The following is a 19,806-nucleotide window of genomic DNA, read 5'->3' as shown; positions in this document are numbered from 1 at the left end:
AATCCCCCTCTTGTCACAAAAACATAGTAGGCCTGCGTCATGGATGAATGAGTCCAATCTATCTATAGTAACTCATCATGAGCTTCTGTAGCCCATGTTATGTGTATGATTTTAGGGTCAGTGGGCATTCACAGCAGTCATTGTGTTATGTTTGTTCCTACAGGGCCAGCTGATGACACCACTGGAACCATCCAGGACATCCAGACCCAGACTCCGGTCGACTAGGAGCCCTCCGGCGTTGATGCCTCTCATCATTCTTCAGTCGACGACAACAGACCTGGCCCTTCAGGAATGGGTCACTCCACAGCACCAGTGAAGGCAACATCCAGAACCTCTGTGACCACTCCCTCCTTAGCTGCCAACACCCAGCGGATCCCTACCCGCAAGGACACAGCAGCCCAGGACAACACCAACTGCACAGCAACATGGGGCACTCCTGAGTCGCCCAACAACAACACCAATGCCAACAATGAAGGAGGTTCCATGATGACTGTGCCAGCACCAACTGGTCCTGCTCGGGAGGGTAGGGGTGGAGGAAGGGGTCGCGGTGACCGGCACCATCATGCAGCTGGTGCTGCGACCCAACACCTCTCCAAAATCCTCCCTGCATATGAGGATTCACAAGTAGAGATGGACAGGGTCATAGGGATCCTCAGGACTATGCAACAGCAGCAGGCAGAGCAAAACGAAAAACTAGACAGGTTTATGGACAAAATAGATGAACAGACTGCAATGTCCAGGGACATTGTCACCTGCCTCCGCCAGATTGCCACCAACATCTCCACACCTCTCAAGTGCCTACCACATCCAGTGCAAAAACATCTGCACCAGCCACAGGGAGGGATGTGGACTCTGGTGGTGAGCACCCTGCACTGTTGCTGCCTGCACCTGAGGGTCCCCAGGAAAAACGTGGAGTTGGTCGTCCAAAGAAGAAACAGTGAGAGACAGATGGCCATGCATCACCCCAGGAAGTGACTATCTGCTCCTGATATCCTACATAGTATGCCAACCATTCACTTTGTTGACTGTCACTAAACTCTCCCACATTGGCTGGTGGGTCTAAGTTAGACTATGGACTCAAATAACTGTGATCTACTTTTGAATACCTCATCTACAAACACTACCAACTCCTATCTGCACTTATCTAAATGTTTTTGTTGTTGAGTACATCACCATGATGAGGAATGATAACATCACATTATGCACACAAATAAATCACTCTGCACCAAAAATGTGGTCGTGTTGTTGCTTTGAATAACAAATGTAATAACTGTAATGATGTTGAAAAAGTCAAAGTAGAACGTGTCCATAACATTGGTAACACATTAACTTAAAGAAGTACATTACTGGCTTGTGAGTCTATGAACATTGTCACAGCATGATAGATAGACAAAACCAGGTCATGGCACAACCCATAGGACATGTTACAGATGACATACTAATCTAGTGCTTAAAATACTAGCACCATTTGCAAGCTCACTAAACAAACATTTTTATTAAAACAGTGCATCTGAGCATGTTTAGTTTTAAAAAAATTCAAATTTCAATGTCTGAAAACAGACAAGGCACAAATCATTGTGTAGCCTAGGTTTATTTTCCTCAGACAACCTGGCGCACTAACCGAATTTCAAACGAAATCACACAGTAACAAAATGCTCTAAAGTGAAGAAAAATGTCCATCACTCCAAAAGGAAGTTTGTGCCATGGATTTAGAAAAAAATCCAATGTTGGGCTAGGTCACACAATCAGGGCCTGGTGAGGTCACAACTTGCATGGTTGACACAGAAAATTACCTTGGTAAGGAGAAACATGGAACAGAGTTAGGCACACAGGTCTTAGGCTGTTTAATTTAGCAAAACATTTCATCTGAAGCAGAAGATTCTAACATCATGGCAATTTTCATACACTCACAAACATACAAATACAGTGTGCACCAGCAACACAACAACAAACACTTGGTGCTAGTCCCCTACTTTCATTGCATACCTACACTCATGTGAAGAAGATGTTGATGAGCTGTTGACTCAAATCCACGCCATCATCATCATTCAGACTGTTGTCATGTCCCAGTCCAGGATCCTCCCTCGCTGGCGGCTGCTGGTCTCCATCGTCCTGTATAAGTAGAATTTCCCTCTGTATAGCCAGGTTGTGGAGCATTCAGCAAGCTGTGATAATGTTGCACACCTTTAATGGTGCATATTGTAGGGCTCCTCACGTCCAATCAAGACAGCAGAATCTTGTCTTCAGGAGACAAAAAGTCTGCTCAATGTCTAGCCAACTCCTACAATGTGCCTCCTTATACCACATTTCTGCAGGGGCGACTGGGTTACGGAGTAGTGTCATTAACCAAGGTTGGTTGGGGTACCCAGAGTATCGTCAATTAAATAATAGAAAATTGATTCAGTTGTTGGTTGACAGAGCATTATCTGACATACAATCTACACATAACACAGCACACACATGCCACATCACCTACCAACAAGTCAGGTATGGTCAGGTTGTAGCTGGGACATCAAACGGGGGATGGCACTGTTCCTCATGATGTACGCGTCATGTGCAGATCCAGGGAAACTTGCACAGAAGTGGGAGATGGTCATTTCACCCAAACATACCACCTGGGCATTAATAGAGTGGTAATCTTTGCGGTTGTGATGCACAACCTCATTAGCCTGTGATGGCACCATTCCAACGTGGGTGCCATCAATGGAGCCAATTATATGGGGTATCAATCTCAATACATAGAATTCCCCCTTGATGTCTGCTAATTCTCCAGGTGTTGGGAACTTAATGTATTGGTACAGGTAACGCAGCAATGCCCCCAAAAAATCTCACAGAACACGGCTGAACATGGTTTGTGACATCCCAACAGATGTTGCCACTGTGTATTAAAATGCACCGGTGGCAAAGAAATGTAAAGCTGCCATAACCTTCACTTTGGGTGTCAGTGCAGTTGGATATGGCCGACCAGGCTGCAGATGAGGTGACAACTGCGCAGTCAACTGTTCGCTGGTTTGCCTTGTGAAGCGATACTTCCTGATGGTGTCACGTTCTTCCATGGTTGCCAGGTCTGGAAAGGCCCTGTGGACTGCAAGTCATCTGCGATGCCTATATTTAGAGTGTAAACACAGTTGGTGTCAGGTCACAATGTAGAAAGCAACATGCTTAGAGATAAACAGAACATGAAATGTGAACACATCTGAAGCTACAGATCATTTCAAAAACAGATTTAAATTTAAAAGTATGCCCTTAGATACATCTCACTGCTTCAGTAACCTACACAGACATGTGACCAAGGAATGGTGACACAGCAATTACAATGGTGTACTGTACAAATTACTAGTGTCTGACATCATAAATTTCAGCAAGCATCACATATTCAAATGATCCACAGAAAAATTATGGTACTTTAATGTTTCTGTGAACAATTACATGTGCAATAGGTAGACAGAATAGGAATATGTAACGCAAGACATGTGTAACACCTGATATACACATCATCTCACGTACTTAGTCATGCCCACCACTGTCACAGGTTGGACACTGTCATGTGGTTATGTCTACATTTCACAAACGATCACACACACAGACTTTTTTCAATGTTGATGATGCTAAAATATGTGATAACACCATACCCTACTGTTCTGGGCACATAGATAGACTATTAATTTGCATTTCACAAACAAGCTGAAGATGCAGAATGATTTCACTGTCTATTCATTCAATGGTAAAAGCATTAGCCATTACTAGCACAGCAGACATCTACAGTCTGAAATGACAACAATTGTACAATGGGTCATACAGTACACAAATGCAGTGACAATGCAAGAATGCACATGTACATCTACACAAAAAAGAATGGGCACTGTGACCAATACAATGCGGATAACTGGATTTCTCTCCTGACATGCTTGTATATGCCAATAAAACAGTGTGTAATGTTCCCCTTAAGGCTAGCTCCTCATGGGAGTGCTTCTTATCCATTTAAAGGTCACTTTTCTCATTTAAAAAGTACATCCACACTTGTAATGTACAAAAATACATCAATCACAGCAGTGTGTGTTCTGACGAACGATTATTCAAAGGACGCCTTAGTCGCATCCGAAACGATTCAGTCACAGCCATTGGTTGTCATGGTGAAAGACGCGGGTGAGTATTCAAAGGATGCGCTAGCCGCATCCGAAATGATTCAGTCACCACTATCAGATGTCATGGTGAAAGACGCAGGTGAGCATCCAAAGGACGTGGTAGCCACATCCGAAATGATTCAGTCACAGCCATTGGTTGTCATGCTGAAAGATGTGAGTGCGTATTCAAAGGACACCGTAGCCGCATCCGAAGCAATTCTGTCACAGCCATTGGCTGTTGGTTGTTATGGTGAGCGGCGGACATTTGAGCTCATGTGTTCAGCGTGTGGTAACCAATTTGGTTACCTCCCATCACTAATGTATCAAAGTCAATCGCGGTTAGATGAAGAGTGTTTGAACGTTGCGGTAGGCGTGTCGTTTGCAAGCAATGTCACGCATTGTACCGATTCGTACAATGCGACTGACGGGAACCTATCACTTTTGATGTATGGATTTGATACCGCCTCTGCTGTAGAGATATAAGTCTGTCTGATCCCTAGAGACTACACTTGCCTGCACTACCGGCTTCATTCCTGCACCTCCCCATCTCTCTGTTGCTGTGACAACATCCTCTGGTAGCCACAATGGCAAGGACAAAGCCCAGGACCCCAGCTATCACTGAGCGGGAGAACCAGGCCCTGATGGACACACTCCTGCCACTACACAGCCAGATGTATGGCAAACCAGAGGAGCAGGTTTGTGAAGATAACAGTGCACTGCCCTTGGACATGTGCAACAACTGTGCATCACTGGCAGTAGGAATCTCAATCATAGATATTCCTTTAGGCTTTTTGCAAGTTTCCCTGGGTGTAGGGAACTTATTTGGCAGGCACACTGCTGTAGAAGTGTGTGTACTGTGGCAAACATGTCATCACTGTTCTCATGGAACAGAGATCTCATTGAACACAGGGCTGATGCACATGATGCCACATGCATTCCCCTAAGTTATTTTTGCAAAACTGACTACGACCTATGTATAGTAGTGTATGACTCAGAAACATAACGCATGTAAACTAAGGAACTATCACCATGTCATCCTTACAGGTCAACTCCCATGAGAAGTCAAGGATGTGGCTGACCATCGCCAAGAAGGTGCGTGACATGGGGGTCGCATATCGGCCTGTCCGTCATTGCCCCAAGAGGTGGCTTGATCAAGAGGATTGCTGAGGTCCAGCTGGGCCTGTCATAACCGGGCAAGCGAGGCGGCTGGCGAACATTGTCGCCCCACATGCTCCACATCCTAGCGGTGGTCTTCCTTGACCTGGATGGGCAGTTGAAGGACAAACAGCAGCAAGGAGGGGTTGAGTCAGTTACTTGGTGCACTTATAACTTTATTCATGCATGTTTTGAGATCTGAGCCTGATCGCACTTTTACAGGTTGTAAGTCTGCCAAACGTGCACTTATTTTTACAAGATGAAAATGCAGAAGGATCAATAGATGACAGGTAATACGCCATTCATAAGGGAGCTGTGAGTGAGTCATGTTCAGCGTAGGAACAGTAGTGACATGCACATGTGTGCATTCAAAATCTCCCAAGCAAGACGTGTGTATAAGTTCCAGCATGAATCCCATAGCTTGACATGTGTCTGCACATTCACGGATGTGTGATCCTGTTCCCAGAGTGGTTTGAACAAATCATTGAAGTATGTTGTGATTGGAGCACTCAATTGTGAAAATCACATGCTAAACATTTTTTCAGAATGATTCGTCTAAGTTCAGGCCTAGATTGGTTTGGCTTGGTCTGTGTGCAAATGTTTATTCTCAGACGTGCTGCTAATTGTGATCTCATGTATCCCATGGGACAGTCACAGCTAGGGTAACTCTGGTCACAAGTCAAAATGTCCTTACTCATGATGTTTTTGAAAATTCCATAACCAACATTCTGAAAAGTGAGTCCATGTGTAGGAGTTTGTGAGGGTGAAAACACAAGCCATTCAGTGTCAAACACAGGTTGTCACCGATCTCAACATGGCAGCATGTGTGAGGTATGATGTGAAGTACACAGTCACTACTGTTGACATATGTGTTAATGGTCTTGAATATTCCAACTTGATGGCTTGCTAAACAATGTTTTGTTTTGCATCACTGATTCTGCGATGGCAAATATGCATCAAATTTAAGTTTGTTACCCACATGAGATGTTAGACATGAGAGTTTACAGATAGAATTATGTGATTCAGAGTATGCAACTGTTTGAATCTTGTGCAAGGTATAGGATGAATGGGTAGATGAGATAGGTGTTGAAGCACTTAGACAAGGCTGTATTGTGGCAGGTGGTGAGCTGTAGTCTGTGTGTCTACTGTGAGGGATGACTGTAACCAGGCATTTGCAAGTGAGTGAGGATAGTTGTTGATGCACAATAGTCAATGGTGTTACTGAGCATGTAAGCCATATGTGGATATGACAGTGCCACAGTGAGACAAGGTTCAACTTGTCCTGTGTGACAACGTGGATAAGTGTACGTGAAGGGTATACACCAGTTGTGTACTTTAGTGTGTGGAAAGGTGAAATGTGTAGTGTCATATAGTTGATGTATGTGGTTATTGCATCCGTGTATGCATGTGTTTCAGAAATGACAATCTGTAAAACTTAAGCAGAGTAGGGTGAGTGTGTGATATCATGTGACTGACTGAGGACATATCCATTGAGCAATGTAAGTGTCTTGTTGTCAGATGTGGTGATGTATTAAGTTTGCATGTCAGAGTGGGCAGTGATGCTGCACGTTGTGATATGAGTGCATTCCAAATTCATTGCTGAGGGTGCTAATAGTAATCAGCATGGTCATTTTTACATGTAAAGTTTGTCGTCTGCTGAGGAGGTGATAAGTACAGTACATAGTGTGCATGTCATGCATGTGCGAGTTGTTGTGGGCATAGTTATGAAGAGTGGTGCTGTGCATGTGGGTGTGTATGTGAGAAAGGCAGCCACTGAGTGAAGTTGTGACAATTGTGTTTGAACATTTTGAGTACAAGGCTGTAGCTTGCGGGGCAAACATGTTTTTCCGACTAGCTGCAGCAGAGGTGGCTTATGCTTCTGTGTTTGATAGTTTTGAAATTTGAGCATGTACTTTGGACTGGATATGAGAGGGGTCATACATGCACAAGTATAGTTCATGCAGGCCATGATGTAATGTTGATTTGTACATATGTGTAGATTTTTGTTTCTGTAATTAGTCAAATACAGTTGCCAGAGTAGATATGAAGATGTGGAATGTGTTGTCTGCAGCTTCCTGTCTGCCAATGGATTTTCATGACTGATTGTGTGAATGTCCACTTTGAGTACAGTATCATATGCAAGACCTATTGGCATCATTGGTGAAGTTGCCTCAACCAAGCCTTGCCTTGTCTGAGTTGTGTGTTGACATACATGGCATTTTACCCTTTGTAGGTCTTTGTACTCATTAATTGGTCATTATTGGCCTTGGAAAGTGCAGAGGGATACATGTGGTGATTGCTACCTTTGTAATGTCATGAATCTTGAACAATGGGTGGCAGTCCATTCCTTTGAGGGGTACAGCCCCATAAATGTCCAAGTAATGAATGTGTGTTGTTATTCTACCTGGGGTAATACTACCCCGGGTTCGCATGCCCACATTTGCCAGTACACTACACATGCATTGTTATTGCTGGCCTTCTGATTTTGAATGTCTGAGGTATGGTGACACATAGGGAGATGGTGTCATTATTTATTATTATTATTATTATTATTATTTACTCATTTGTAGGGTGCAGCGAATCATCCCCAGGGGGATCTCTCGGCGCCTGAGAGAGGAGCAATCATTAGAATAGCCAGGTCTTAAAAAGCTTTTTAAAATAGCGAAAATTGGTACAAGCGCGGATCTCATCCGGCAAGGTATTCCAATGAGTGGGGGCTAGGTACGAAAATGTCCGTCCACCCATCCTAGCCTTCCTGATTCTCCGTACACAGAGCAGGTTACGGCTGCTGGATCTCAGAAGTTGTGTGGGTTGATACCGTTCGATCTTCTTCATCAGGTAGGCTGGCCCCATCCCATGAAGTAATTAAAAAAAAAGACATAGCAGTTTAAAAATGGACCTCTTTTTGATGGGGAGCCAATGCAATTGGCACAGGAGGGGTAAAGAGGGGGTCCGTGCCGGCTTGTTGAGGGCAACACAGAGATATCATTGCGATGATGTCTCTGGTTGTGCTGAGGAAAACACATTGAACTGTGAACAAACACTAATTTGAGACTGGAACAGTACACCCAGTTCCATGAGTGTTTGCATTCTCACAACTTTTGTTACCTCTGATCTGGTTTAGCAAGGGTCGCCCTTGTGTGTGTCCATGAGGGCTCCCAGTGTGCACATTAAATACTGACTTGTGGTCTGATGGAAATATATGTTTGTTGAATGTCTCCTTGATGTTTCAATAGATTATTGGACATTGTTTCCGTGCTAAATGTGGACAAAGAGGACTTAATTCGGCACATGTCTTATATCCTCAAAAGATGTACCCATATTTCCTTGTTTCAGGATGACTATGTCGCTTGTGTTTTTGAGCCACAGATTGAGCCACCATCCTAGCATCCTCACCCTGGATCCTACGTCCTGTGACTCTTGCGTATTCCTACTACTATGAAGGACACAATCTGCACATTCAAAATGGGATTCTTTTTTTTCAGCATACACTAAGGATTGAGGTGCTATATGGAGATTGCCTGCAAATGACATTCTTAAAAGAGGTCCGTACACTCATGCAGATTGGTATTTGTGTACAGCGGCACCTGTCCATATGCGGGGACTGTATCCTGCATTGTTGTTGACCCATGCTACTTTCAACACCAATATTGTTGTTGTCTAGAAATATTTCTATGACAACTGTGACACAACCACTTCTGTGTTGTTGTAATTGGAGACACTGAACCCAGTACTGAGTGGCTGTGTCTGTGGAAATGTGTGTGCATATATTCCCTGTCCTTTACTGTACACAGATGCATCACAATGTCATACTTTTGTTAGTACATTGGAGTTGTATTGTCCTGCAATGTTTCTGTGTGTGTTGTGGTGGACTTATGCATTCACTTTATGATACACGCATATGTGTGTTTATTGCAATTCCTGGTCCAGCGTCAAATGTGTGATTCCCCTAGTATTTAGCGTGCTAACTGTACCTAACCTATGATGACATTCCCTCATTATATATACACACGACATGCTATTGACCCATGTTTGGATTGTGAACACAATGATGTTCAGGGCCTCAGAAAGTAATTGGAACACAATCTGTGATCATCTCTTGAACCTGGCCTCTGTAAAGTGTTTTTTAGTAAAATGAACACTGTTGCTGATCAAGGGTGTGGTATGTAGGTCAGACTGTCCAGTTGTGACTTGGCTCCCTGCAAGGACCCTACATTCAACACAAACTCCCTGCACCTGCCATGACCTGAAAGTGATGTTTGTGTGGTTGAAATAACACTACCTCTGTCAAGGCATGTAAGGCAGTGCACCATAGTGGTTATGCCCCAAATGCTGTCCCCCAGCTTCTTTTTACAGAACAGCTGGTGATCCAGGAAATTGTGGCCTAATGTTGCAGTGACCTGGTGGGGACTGTGTAAGTGGGTAAGTCCATTGGTGTGGTATAGGAAGGCCCACCAAACCATGGCCCACAGGTGACCCTGGTGCACCTGCCCATTGACCAATGTACAAATGCTGCCATGGCAATTCCAAGGGTATGCTGAACACTTTCTGATTGGATGTAAATACCCATGGGGGTCTATGGGCATCAGCCCCCAATCATGTGTGTCATCCCAGGCTAAGACAGCTTCCCCACACACACATACAGTCATTGATCTGTGGTAGCTGGTTAGTCTGCCTTGTTTTTATGTCAGTCCCCAGTATTTCACAGGTTTGTAGAAGACCATTTAGTAGATGTTGAGTCTTTGTTTGTTTGTTAAGGGTCCCCGGAGCACTTGCCTCTCCACTCTATCCATTCCTCAATGTTGCCACTTACTTTTGCTGCAACAATGTGTGAATGCCTTTCATTGAAAAAGACCTTTGTGATTGTTTATGCAGATATTCCTGCAGCATGTACTCCACATGTAGTGATTTAGGGACTGGGTTAGATCATAAGTTACAATGTTCGTTTACACATTTCTGGAGTTAATTCCCCCCAACCCCAGATATGCAACTACACGTATGGGGTATTTCCCCCAAACCCAGATATGCATCTACACACATGGGGGGTATGCCCCATCAACCCCAGATATGCATATACACGTATGGTTTATTTTCCCCAACCACAGATTTGCTTCCTCATTGCTGTGTCTATTTGCCCAACCCACATATTGACTCTACATTGCTGTGTGTATTTGTCACACCCCATATTGACTCTATATTGCTGTGGGTATTTTCTACACCAATATTGTGGGTATTTGAGAACCCACAATTTGACTCTACATTGCTGTAGGTATTTGCCACCCCCTATTGACTCTCCATTGCTGTGGGTATTTGCCCAACCCACATTGACTCTCCATTGCTGTAGGTATTTGCCACCCCCTATTGACTCTACATTGCTGTGGGTATTTGCCACACCCCATGTTGACTCCACATTGCTCTGTGTATTTGCCCCTAACCACCAACTTGACACTACAATGCAAGTAGTATTACCCCCTTCCCCCTTTTGGCTGTAGTTGCGCCCCTGCTTTCTGTTGTATTGTCTTTTGTTGGGTACTTATGTTATTCTGTATGTGTAGGTGTTGGACTTACCTTCTGCGACGAACACGTTGGTTGCGGTTGTAGTAGTGCTGAAAGAGTTAGAGTATGGGGATGTCATGCACTATCGGATTCATGGCTGCACCATCTCTTTCACTGGAGTTGTATTGTGGCGTGAGTCGGAGCTGAAATACTTCCGTTCGGAAGTATGCCACACTAAGACCCGTCCGTAGGCTTTATCCGGGCATTTTAGGCCAGCGATGGACCTGTTACCTCCATTAAGGTCAGTGACAGACCACAAAATAGAACATAAAGGTACAAATGTCTATAATATATCAATATTTTAATTCATCTCTTCATTACCTAGTATATTTAGTCAAATAAACCATCCTCTGCTACCAGAAAACGGATCCAGCAAAAGCGTTGTAAATCTTTTTGTGTGGGCACAGACCAAGATTACCCAACACACCATAAACTCTAACTTCAGTAAAATAGTTCACCACAACTCAGAGTTCGGACCCATAGAAACTCTACAACCACTTTCCAAATCTTGAGGTTCTCCGATAGATCTTGGTAAGAGATCATAGGGACTCAGACAATTAGAGACAGAAGCCATTCCTTCATGAGGAGCTGTAATGAAGAAATGCCTATCCAACAACAAATGTCAATAACCATAACTTGTCAATAATATTCATCAATAAGTAAACAAACTCAGTACATTTATCAAGGCACTTTTATCTAATCTTCAAAATTAATGGTCAAAACACATAAATTAGAACGTTTAGTACATGAGTTTTATTTCAAATACAGGTAAATCACAATATAATCACAATTTAAAGAAAAATACATCATAAATAAAATAACTGGTGAGAGGAGAGAGAAGGAGAAGAAATAAACATGCATTGCACTTCAGTATGCAATTTCAGGAATAATACGAACCAAAGTTCTGATGTAGATTATCAGGACTGAGACGCAAGACAAACTAAGGCACTGCGTGCAGTAGTCTGGAAGAATTAACCCTTGAGCCGAAAGGTTTAGCCTGCTCAACTTCACCAACCAATGAAGTGCAGGGGAAATTCAGGAGAGTTCAGTCCATGATAGTCAGAGTTTGGACCGACAGCATGTCATGCCCAAGAATTGCAAGGAAATAGTCGCACGCAACTCCAGCCCACAAATGTAACTTCTTGCACAGGTTTCATAATTCTATTGCTTGGAATCAATGGTGTGATGGTGGAATGATCATTCTTCAGCCCAAATCATCCGGAACCTACACGTAATATCCTTGTTCTCTGTTCTTCAGTTTTTTAAGAATGTACAATATCTAATTTCAACTCAACATGTCCACACTCTTTCTTTCGAGTTGGTTTGCAACCAAGTTGACACAAACACTCATAGAGAGAGGATATTCAGACTGTAAGAAGGAAACTTCAGTGATGACACTTGTACTGGAGAAAATCAAGTCAGCATTTAATACTATTTCGAAGAAAATAATGAAGGACAAAAATTTTTTTTCTCAAAGGCCTACATTGGAAAGACATAATACATTGTTTAGGCCTACATGGAAAACCAAAAACGGGTTAAGTTTAAAACACTTGGAAAAAACATAAAACATAAACGCATAAGAATCTTATATAACTACCATTCACTATTTTCATAAACATAGTCTAATCATATTTCATTAATAAACAGATAGTTTATTTTTGCAGTTTGAAATCTTCAGTTGAGAAAACATAGCAAACACATTTCAATAGAGAAATCTTTTCAAATCATATTTTGCTAGAAATTTACCACTGCGTTATTATTTTTCACATTAGCATCACAGCACATTAGTAGTTTTTTCCTCTCCTTCATAAATCACTCAGCTTTACCAGTTTGGGACCGTTCTGAATGCTTTTACGTTGCAGTTTTAGAACTTTCATTGTTGAATGAGACACAATATTAGTCATGTTTTATTTCAAGTACTTTAGTAATTCACGCAATAATGAGCAGGATTTGATCAAGCAAAATCATGCTCTATCAAGAGCAATATTCAACGGCAGACGGGTCCGCTTGTAGTTGCCCACCAATAGTTCATGGCTCAACACAGCACGTGCAGCCCTAAACGCAAGGGGGCTCAGCAGTAGCGAAGTTCCCAATATCCAGGGAGGCACAAGCAATGGAAGCAGGTGAAGATACAGTACTGAAGTTGCGTAGCCAATAAAGGGTCAGATAATTGCAGATAATGCCAGCCAGGAAAACCATGATGCAACAATCAGTGGTGATCAAATCAGTGCAGGGCACCAAGAGTTGGCAGCCAGCCACATCAGAAGCATACAGTAAGGGGAGTTAAACCACAATGCTCCTGGTTGGGGAAAAGGGTGAGTGCTGATCAATGCAGGCCAGTAGAAATGCTCAGGAGGAATCCCAGGGAATTAGACTCCTTAGAAATCTGCCTGGAGGAGAATTCCCGGCCCCTTACCTCAGGGCTCACATGCTAGGCCCCACCCCAGGCCACAACATCAGAAACTTTTGAGAGCCAGTAACTTATTTGGCAAACTGAGGTATGGCGACCTGGCAGGGGAGAGAGTCACAGACAAGGAAGCAGGGTCCAGCCAAATCCCTGCAGCATGTACAATTTCAGTATTGGGCAGAGGAAAGGCCAGTGCTGGGCCCAGCCGTAGCCCAGGATTCCTCAGTGTGCCATAGTTTAAGGCAAGGGGCTGCACGCCCAGCCACCCTGCTCCAACGTATCCAGGACGTATCCCATAGCCAGCATCCGGGGGGCACCACAATGGCCCCAGCCTCAGCAAACCTGCAACCCCACCACCAGAAGATGCCAGTGGGTTCCCAGGTTGGCTGTCTCTGACCATGACACTCGACCGCTCCGTGCAACCCGCACGTGACCGCCAGGTCACGGTGGCAACATATGGGTTGCCTCAATCACTTCCACTGCAGGAATTCAGGTGGGAGCACCCAGGCTGGCTGGCGAGGCTCCTGCAGATTGTAAATAATTTTCCCGGGGGAATGGAAATGCTGGATAAGAGGGATGGGTGGCGGAGCAGCGTTAAGACGCGTCTGCCATCTTGGCCCTGAAAGCCACACCCCCATGATACCTGTCCTGTGATAGTGTCACAGGATGTCTGCACATTGGTTTCTTGCTGCTTTCTCCTGGTTTGGGTGGTCAGTTTGTATTTTTGATTGAATAGTGTGCTGGTCAGTGTTAGTTTGAAATTTCAATTCCTGCAATGCACTTGTTCTATGCTATATTAGGTTAGCAGTGCGTGGCTGAATAGATGCCATTTGTATTCATGTTATGCAACCTGCTGAGTTATCCCCGTAATGTGCAGGCTTCAGTTAGCAAGTGTGACTCCATTTTGCATTTAGTAAATCCTGTTAGGCTGCTTAGACTGGGCCAGAGATAGGCCTTGTTGCTCATGTTGTTTGCCTCAGCAGAACACTGCATTTCGTTATTATTTTCTCAGCTGCTCAAGGCTGTTTTCTGACTAACTAATGAATAAGCCATTTTGTCCTGGCAATGCTTATCTTAATGTGTAGTTTCTGCTCCCACATTAGGAGATGCTGAGACCCAACGCCGTGGCCTTGAGGCCTTGATAACGTGTACGCAACTGGCAGGTGTTAGGTCATCCTACTGTGCCTCTTTGTTTATGTTCGACCCAGGCCGGTAGTTTTCAACTGTGGGCGTGGTTGGGGTTCTTGGAAAAAGGATTATGTGCTGCAGGCTGTGAGGGGGTCAGTCCCTCGGCAGACATCTTAGGGTGCAGGTCATGATGGACTCTCTCTGCAGAGTATTGCTAATAAATTAACTGTTTGTATTCTCTACTGTCTGACCGACTCTTCATTCTTGGGAAGGCATAGCAGGTGGTTGTAAGTAACCCGGATGGCCCCTAAGGGCCACGTCCTTCATCAGTATATTTATATCTCGAGTGAAGACACATTTATATCTGTGACAATAAGGTGCTGGACACTAGTGGCCATTTATGGGTGAGTATTTAGGGCCATATGTAGATAATTTCTATTTACCGATTCATAAATACCGAATTTTACCGATTCAGTATTTATGAATCGGTAAATAGAATGTAGGTAAACATTCGGTAATTATTACCGAATCGGTAATATTCGGTATTACTGATTCGGTATTTACCGAATCGGTAATAATGCATCCCTTCCAAATCATTCCTATGGGCCTGGAGGCCCATAGGAATGAAAGGGAAGCCATTACCGAATCGGTAATAGAGGGAGCATATTCATGGGTGGCAGGGAATCGTGCATGTGTGCACATGTGGCGCACATACATGCCCTAAGGGCATGTATGTCTGCCACATGGCACTTTTCAAAAAGCACAAAATTGCTTTTTAAACGGTATTCGTTATTTACCATCAACTTGTAGTTGGTGGTAAATAACGAATCCAGAAACCAAAAATGCACTCACTTGAGTGCCCCCTACATAGGATTTCAGGATACGGTAATTTACCGAATCGGTATTTTACTGATTTCTTAAAATTCCGATTTGGTAAATTACCGAATCCTGAAATCCAGCCACCTACATCTCAATTGCCTAAATACCGGTCGGTAACGGGATATTTACCGATTTTCGGCCGTTACCGACCGGTATTTAGGTACCTACATATGGCCCTTAGTTCTTGTCAGGTAAAAATGTGTGTTTTCAGTGATGATCTGAATCTTAGGTGGGTGAATAGATTGATCATTATTTTTTTTTCAATTCTAATGTCATTTGGTATAGTTGGCTTAAATTTTAACATATTGTTGATGATTATATTTGGGAAATTGAAAATTATGTAAATGCATAATTAATGTAAAGCAAATTATAATCACATATAATGAACTTTGAAACAATTCATGATATCTTTTTAAATCACATTAATATAATAGTATGAATTGATATTTAATGTGTGAATGTGGTAAAATTGTGATAATAACGGTAGAACAGACATTAGCGGTAATATAATTGGGGTGTGCGAGTCTTTGTATGAGTTATTTTTATTGCATTTACTGTAACATAAAATATACAACTAATTATGATAAATAAGATTTTCTACTTTTTTTAAAACATTGTAATTGGAGGTTATTTTCTACGATTCTTTGGGCATCTAAACAACATGTTCCATTTTAAAGCATATTTCTTAAGTAATATTTGGCAAAAATAATTGATTTTTAGATCAGTAGTTTGTTTAGTGGAAAATGGCAAACTTGGCAAGGGCTTTAGGTAATCGTTGGTAGTCAAAAAAGGCAAGAGCTATTAGCTTTGCCAGTGTTTGTTTTTATATAGTGCTAATACTTTGAGCAGCTTCTAGATAGCAGACGTAGATGAATGCACGTTTAGTACCCAAAGGAAATGTTTATGCATGGACACAAAGACAGGAAGTATGAGTTCCATGGCAGTTTAATTTTCCATTTCATAAGAGGTACTCTCTAGGTACCAAGCTGTAAGATGCATAAGAAATCTCTCTGGACATTTACCTATTTTCTGGCTATAAAAGAAGCTTTTTAAATTGGAGTTACTCTTATTATACCGTCTTAGTTTGCTTCTGTTCCAGTTCAGATAGGTCCTGGCTTGGCAGTTCAGACGAGTACTTTTCCTATTGGAGCAGGGACCAAACTGATTTCCAAATTGATGGGTCCTGACTGAAGTGGCATGGTGGGCAAAAGAATGATGGGTTGGAATACTACCCCAAATAATTGCCTGTGGTTAGACATATTACAAGCATTCCTCCCATCTTCTTTTGTGTATTTGATGTGCCACCCTGTTTGGCAAGGGTGTGCCCAGACGTTAGTCCTGTGCTTACCATGCCACTGGAACAGAGCTACACCCATCTGATGAGCTCCAATCAGGGGAAAACCAGTCCTGGGTTGCTTGTGTTCCAGTTCAGGGAGGACCTGGCTTGCAATTCAGACTAGACTGCTCCTATTGGAGTAGGGCCAAGACTAATTTGCACATGACTGGGTCCAAACTGAGATGGAATGGTGGGCAAAAGAATGATAGGTCGGAATTCTAGCTGGGACGATGGCCAGTGGTTAGACTTATTGCAAGAACTCCTCTCATCACCTTTTGTGTGTTTGATATACTTTTGTCGAATGGCAGCATATATCCATGTGATCAGAACAAGCCCTGCCCTTGGTTTAGACATCCTAATGTGGCTGGGTTAGTAAGAACCAGATAGGCTACTTCGCTTGACACAAAACCCAAAATGACAGGTTGAGCATCCAAAACAAACATGCTGTGTGAAGACAGGACACACATTCCCAGGACGGAGACACAGATAGAATGAGACAGATTTGACTACCAAAATTGTCAGAGCATGTCAGCGAGGCAGAAAATGAAACATGGTTTGCCTTGAGCGATCGTGAAAATCCAACACAACATATCCTTTCCAAACCTCAAAAAATGATTGTAGAGATGTTGGGAACAAATTCCCCTGAGTCTATTAATTCCAGTCGAAATAATAAAGAATAACACAAAGGTTCATTGTTCTATGGATTTGGCTGGGGCTCCTAATGAGGCAACTTTGGCTACCGCCTACTCAACTTGGAACAAAGGACAGGTTGGCTGTTGCGACAAGAATAGGTGGGCAGGTATGCAGGAAGACAGGTAGAAATCATGGGTTCATGCTCTCTGCCTGCGCATCGAACTAGGTTGCAAGGAAAAGGGATTACAAAACACTGAAATGGGGGGCGTATTTTTGTTTTCCATTAAAAACCCACAATTTAAAGAATTCTAGTCCTTTGAACAGGATTTTAAAAAAAGTAAAATATATGCACCGACACGGCTCTGAACTGGAGTGGCTGCAGATTGCCGCCTTTTTGAACTCACAAAAGCTTTCCAGGTAACACAACAGTTGCCGTTTTCATGCATACTCCTAGAAAATTTCCATTTTTGCGTGCCAATCAGTTCACATTTTAGCATGCCACAAAATAAAATAACAGACGCAAAACCACGTCTATAATTCACAGAGGTTGTAACTGCATATATTGAAAAGTTGGTTCCCGTGTGAGTAAATCTTGTGTGGGTGGGAAACCGTTTTGAATTATTCGCAAACATTTTCATGAGAGAAATGCAACACCCTCCAAAACTGGTGAGGTAGAGTAAACGGTTTCTCCATGGGGAAACTAATTTCCTCTGTGGAAACACACAAAAAAGAAAGCCATTTTTTTCACATACGAGAAAATACACGCATGTGCACTCTTGCATGCTAAGAGAATTTAACAAAACTTTTCCAGGATTATGCCAAGCAAGCTGCGAATCGCACATATTTTCAGATGTAACTTTGAAATGGGTGTGAATTTTGAAATAAATCTACAGGCAGGCGGGATCGGAAACATCAGAGTAGAAATGTGTTCATTTCTTTAGGAATGTGGCCCTTTAATATAGGTTAATTGGAAATCAGAGCCGGGGGAAGGGTGCTCCTGTTTGAGTCTCCTGGTGCTCTTTTAATTGGACCCAAAATAGGTATTTACATGGTGCAGGTTAAATATTGTTCAAAACATGGATGCACCAAACCACCGACTGCTAAGGTTGTGAGTCTTAAAATGTATATCATTTCAAAATGATACCTTTACGTTTTTAATTGACATACGCGATATGATGGGAGCTACACAATGTAACTCACAAAGCTTTCAAGTTACCGCTACTGATAATCGCCGTTGTTAGCAGGTTAGGGGATGGGGGGCAGAATGGACTACTAGTCAAAGTCTTCCATATCTGCTGTCACCTTCAGGGATGAGGAAAGGCTGCGTCATGGAACCCGAAACAAAAGTCCTCTGCCCCCGGACAAAAGCATGTCTGGCCGTCTGCATCTCGGCGTGAGGGTTGCCATTGCTGTGGGCGCTCAGTAAATACTAAAACGGCAGTGACCTTGTACGTAGAAAAGGTCACAGTAGTGGAACTCTCCAGGGAAAAACAGTGGAAGTGAGAAAAATGGCACCTGAAATTGATGCCACGTGTGACCCCAACAGGGAAGCAGAGCCCCCGAATTAAATTGTTCAAATATTTCCTTTAGGCCGGGAGGGGAGCTGCTGGTTCTTTTTATATTTAGTCCCCATATTCCTTTTCTTTCTTTCTTTCGGTAAATGGCTGGATTGGTTGAATTGAATTGTTTTATTATGTACGTTAGAAAGTCAATTATGACCTGGAATGGAAAAAGTCAAAAGAATAATAAGGAATGTGGAGAAATTATTAAGCTGCTCTGAAAGATTTTACACTCTATCTCTTACCGATTCAACATTACACTGCGGCAGGCGCAAGATGTGGTCTTTTGAAAATGGTCTAATCGCTTTACATTTTTATGGTTATGGGTTGTACATAATGCACAATGTCTGCTGTTTGTATGGTCTCTTGGTATTGAGGTCTGTCAGAAGACTGAACTGTCCTGCTTGGGCTACATAGCCATGCTTGTGTCCATACACCTCCGCTCCACAGCGCCAGCAGCCTAGGGAGTGCAGCTCCCTGGTCCTTTGTCTGTGCCCCAGAGTCAATGCCCCAGCATCTGCACCCCAGTCTCAGCATCCCACGCTGGGTGTTTCATTTTCTTTAGTGCCCATTTAGGACACGGCAGACCAATCACCAGCTTGCTGGAATGGCAACTCCTTCCTGTGCAGCATATTTTGAGTTGCCCACTTTGGAGACAAGGAATTTTTGCAAAGAACCTGTAGAACTTTTTGTGAACATATCAGTGCCAGCTGAGCCACCATGTCAAGGCAGTCTGCTCAGCAATATTTATTGTTTTTAAAATCAAATCCACATAGCGTGGTTCTTGTATCAGCAAGTGTCTCCCAGTCCCACCTCGAAAACCAGCAGAGAAACCGGGAGTAAGGCAGACTGGACACCCGCTGATTTTAGACACATGCTGTGGGAACTTTTTCAAAGGTTCAAAGGCAGACAGGCACATTGTGACCACTGGTGACCTGTGGTTCCCCTTACTGTTGAACCCAAAGTGGCTACTAAGTACCTTAAGCCCCCCAAACTCAGAATAGTGCTGTAAAGCAGTCCATAACTTAC

Source organism: Triturus cristatus, chromosome 7 (assembly GCF_964204655.1).
Source record: "Triturus cristatus chromosome 7, aTriCri1.1, whole genome shotgun sequence".
Taxonomy (NCBI): domain Eukaryota; kingdom Metazoa; phylum Chordata; class Amphibia; order Caudata; family Salamandridae; genus Triturus; species Triturus cristatus.
This window is presented reverse-complemented; position numbering follows the sequence as displayed.